General features: G+C 49.0%; 1 protein-coding gene across 1 annotated transcript in view; it reads right to left on the bottom strand.

The window, feature by feature from the left end:
• The window catches only part of PUF60 (poly-U binding splicing factor 60KDa), a 21,312-nt gene extending 16,892 nt beyond the window's left edge, over nt 1-4,420 (bottom strand). Inside the window, exon 1 of the mRNA XM_010137447.1 lies at nt 4,313-4,420. The gene's annotated coding sequence lies outside the window, so the exon portion shown is untranslated. The remainder of the gene's footprint in view (nt 1-4,312) is intronic.
• Nucleotides 4,421-4,641: the final 221 nt, after the last annotated feature.

Genomic DNA, 4,641 nt, shown 5'->3' with positions numbered 1-4,641 from the left:
TTGCCAGCTCCAAGACTCAACATCAGAACAGAGCCAGAAAGAAGCTTCTGGGCCCCAGAATCCACTCTTCTGAGCTCAGATGTAAGTGTGGCGAACGCATGTCAGCCCTCTGCGTGGTTTAGGTGCTCCACTGACAACTCCACTTCAGCTCCTGTTCCACAGTGGGGTCCTGTGAGACAACTGCTCAATCATTCCAACCATGGCAGTTTCTCTACAGTACTACCTGTCACCCCAGTTTTTCCACAGCTTGTGTCTTTGTGGTAAGTGGCTACTGCCTGGTACCCTCAGCATCTTATTCTCTGGCATCTCAAAAGGGCCATCACATAATTTCCAGTCAAAATAGAGTTTATCTTTAAAAACTTATTAACAGATGTCTCAGTTCTCCAGGAAAAAACCCCAGAAAGACATTAAAAAAAGATACATGTAAGCACTCTGTAACGAGCACAGTACAGAAACATGGGTCAGACCCATTCAGAAGGACAAACACCACCAGCTCTCCCAGCACAGGAACAAGAGCTGTCACTTGGATAAGGCAGAATATCAGAGAAACAGGCATTTCAGCCGATAGCCGAAGGAACCGTGTATTCCCGCTGATTTGGTTCCCATTCAGTCAGGGCAATCACTTGCTCTTGGTACTCTGGTCCTGTCACTGGCTGACACTGAGACATTGCCTATGGGCATGAAGGGCTCTGAAAGACCACTGACCTCCTCCAGAAAAAGCCACCTTACAGGTACAGCCGGATCTCATGAACATAATAGCAAAACGTGGAACAGCAGAAAGCTTGGTTCATCTGAAGCAAGAGACCGAGACACAGCTGCACACAAAGCACGATTCATCACATCCTCTTTACCCCACCACAAGGCAAAGCGAACATGTGCAATGGGGCCGAGCTGCTACAAGACCTCTCACAAGGCATCACAGAACAGTCAGACACGGTTCAGACAGCAGGGTGGTCCAGGTGGAGCATGCGCCTTTCCAGGAGAGCTGCATGCTGACACGAACTGCTCCAGAGAACACCAGCCCAGCCCCTCACTGCATCTACTGTGACAACGCTCTGCAGAGAGCGGAGTTGGTGTCCATTTCCTCATCACCGTAAGTCCTGACAGCCCCATTTTTCACTTAGGATATTTTCATATTTATTCTATATATTGATATGTAGGATGTTCTGTTTATGATGGGAGGAAAAGTCCAAGTATAAATGAAGTTCAAGCACATTCACACAGCGCACTCCATTTGGGGTAATAACTTAGATTTTTAAAATTACTACAGAAGTAACAGAAATTGCCAAGCTCAAGAAGCGAACAGCAGCAGAGAGAAGTAGCAGCTTCTTGGAAGGCGCCTTGGCCCAGGTCCAACCTAGGTACCAACCCTCAAGTCTTGCCAGTAACAAGGGAGACAACGCAGAGACAAGAGCCCCAAAACTTGAGGCCTCCTGAGAGTCTGCATTACCTGCAGGAACCGCACGCCCTCGCCGCAGGGGCGGAAGCTCCCGTGACAGCCCTTCAACACCAAGGCCACTGTGTACCTGCCGTGCAGGCTCCAGTCCCCAGCTGTACCCGCCAGCCTGTTTGCTCCCACCACTCACACGCTGGACACAGGAGGGTGGTGTCACGAGTTCCACACAATAAACCTTCCCAGCTGACACTCCTCCAAGCTGTACCAGAGGACTCTGCACCTACTCTTCCCTGCAGGTAAGGCTGCCACAAATCCTTTCCCCAGCTCATCAGGGGGTTGATGGCAAGTGTTGCTCTCTCAGCTCCTTAACCACGTTCCTTACCTTGCTCATTGGGTAAAAGGGGGTCATAGCACTTTCCATCAGCTAAGCCCTAATGAGCGCATGCCGGACAAGGCCGTTTCACAGCCTGCCACAGCGCACACACCATCTGTTTATCTTCCCCACCATGCACACTACTTTACAGTGCTAACACATTAAACACAACACTTGCCACCACGTTGCCGAGTCCTCCGCTATCTCAAGATCCTCTGGCAATTCATTCACCTACACCACAGGGACTACTGGGCTAGGCATCTTCCTGTGAGGTAACCTGTTTACCAGTTTAAACTGGTCCAAGAGAACCTCGCCCACTCCTGTGCGATGCAGAGCAGGGCTGGTCTGACCGATTCAGAACTCTGTTTTCCTGACGCTCAAAGCAGCAGAGGACAAAGTGAGAGCGTGTCTACAGTCTCATGGTCCCACTGCTGGAACCACCCACCTTGCTGCCTCCTCCGCGTAAAGCCAAGCCCATGGACTTGCCACTGTTGTTCATGGAACAACAATGACTGTATCACCCAGCAAGAACCAAACAAATTTCTCTCAACTCGGTGTTCACCATCAGCCACTTAAATTCCAAAGAGGACAAATGCCCCCATCTGTCCAGCAGCAGACATGTCTTAGGCTGAACAGACGTGTCTGTGACCACCACTGTGTTCTGTCTAAAAATTATCATGGGAAAAACCCACATTAAAAGCAGAAAACAAGATTTTCAGCATTTCCTTTACCAACTCTAAAGCTCCTCCCAGATTAGCCCACTTGCCTCAGAGCATGGGCGACTGCAGCCTGTACTCTACCAGGGTACAACACTCCCTCGGTTCTTTAGTTGGAATGTTATGGGCGACAAGTGGAGCTCACCTGCCTTGAGAGTGAAGGAAGCCACAGGACGAGTTCACTGATGTTGAGAGATATGTCCTAGATCATTCTTGCTCTATTTTACAGCAACAGTTGAGACTCCTGGTGCATTCAGTCTCCATGCAGTTCACCACAAGGGGTTTGCGAGCACTTTCTAGGATCGAGGAACGCAGAGCAGATGCAAAATAAACCCCCCTAACATAAAAACGTATTCTGCAAGTATCCTAACACAGTGTTCGAGAGTTGCAGTTACCTCAGATCCAAGTTCGTAGCTACCCTGAGTAACACAGCAGGATCTGAGGGGACAGCAGAAAGCTGGCACACGAGTGAGGACAGAGGGAGCTGGGACCGTTTCATGGCTGCATGTGGGAAAACACAAGCACACACTGCTGACCAAAAAGTCCTACTGCCTCGTACACATGCAAACTGGAAACAAGTGCCAGCAAAGTGATATTGGATCCTCAAATCACAGAATTGTTTGGGTTGAAAAAGAGCTTTAAGCTCATTGAGTCCAACCGCTCCCTAGGCTTTGCCAGGTCACCACTAAACCATGTCCTCAGCACCACCTCGACACGTGCACGCACACGACACAGTGGTCAACTGTCTGGTACAGCACAGCCACACCACTTCCAAGATCCATTTTGATTGTGGAACATTCAAAAAGATAATTTAAAAAAATCATTCTTGCTCTCAACCACTAGATTACATCTCATATATGCACTATCGTACAGCAAGTGCAGGGACCTCTGATCCTTCCATCGACAATCTGAAAAACCCACATTTTTTCCTGTGGCCGCTCCATTTCCTCAGCTTTTTAAAACTGATCTATTGCAACTCAGGAGCTATGAAACTTGGGAGAAGAACACCACAGTGGAAGGGCTAGCAAATTTAACTGTCCACAATGAAAACAACTACCCCACATCTGTTGCTGTGACTCGGCAAAATGAAGACTACCTACACCTAGCGTAATTTAGGGACCTGAGCTTCTCACCAAAAGGCACAGCTTCCCAAACCCGGCTGGTAACACCCACCCTCCAGTACGGAGGGTAAAATCAGAACCAAGAGCGAAAAAGTGATCTGGAAGTGACAAAGAGCATCCGAGAAGTCAGACCCAGGCACTGCTGGTTCTAAGCTCTTTGACCCCTCTGGAAAGAAACTGAAGACACATCCACACCTTTGGGACCAGAGACACGTGTCTCTGCCAACCATGGCCCAGCATAACAAAAATCTATCCCCGCACACCCTATAACAATGGAAGATGAGTCCCCTTCTACTCCTCCAGCCTATGTGAAAAGCGACTGGCTGTGTAAAATCTTGTGGGTCGCAGCATAACAAAAATCTATCCCCGCACACCCTGTAACAATGGAAGATGAGTCCCCTCTACTCCTCCAGCCTATGTGAAAAGCGCCCGGCTGTGTAAAATCTTGTGGGTCTCTATCAGCACCCACAGAGCACCAGGACTACCAGTTCTCTGTCCTGTCACCAAGAACTGGCCCAGCACAGCTCATCTGAACCACAGCAGTGCCACAGACCTGCTGAAAATCGGCTGGTGCTTTATACCAGGGCTGGGCACCCAGAAAACGGCCTTATTTCAACATGCTGTTTAAAAAACGGCAGAGAAGCTGACAACAGCAGCAGGAGAACAGGGGCTTCTATGCCAACAGCAGTAGACAGGAACTGAATACCTGTCGCTACAGCTCTGCTGCTGCGCGATGTTCGGCCCTTTGGGGTGGTCTGAACACCAAGAGCTCAGGCTCACGTGCTAGAAATTTATTACAGGGCTGAGAACTTCTCTGAAGTATAAACGCACACAAAAGAAACACAGAGTCTGTTTTATTTTAGGAACCAAGCAAACACCACCAAGATGAAATCAAACAGAGGTGGAAAAAGACTGATGAATTCCCTGGCCAATACACTGGTTTAACCTTTGCTCTACACCCGTCAGAATCCCGAGCGTGAGGCACCCTACCAGATGTGTCCTGTAGAGAATGGGCAGGCATAAAAACCTTTCAAA

The sequence above is a fragment of the Buceros rhinoceros genome, unplaced genomic scaffold (genome assembly GCF_000710305.1).
Source record: "Buceros rhinoceros silvestris isolate BGI_N320 unplaced genomic scaffold, ASM71030v1 scaffold1786, whole genome shotgun sequence".
In the NCBI taxonomy this organism is placed as follows: Eukaryota; Metazoa; Chordata; class Aves; order Bucerotiformes; family Bucerotidae; genus Buceros; species Buceros rhinoceros.
The sequence above is the reverse complement of the archived record's forward strand: the minus strand, read 5'-3'. Positions and strand labels throughout refer to the sequence as shown.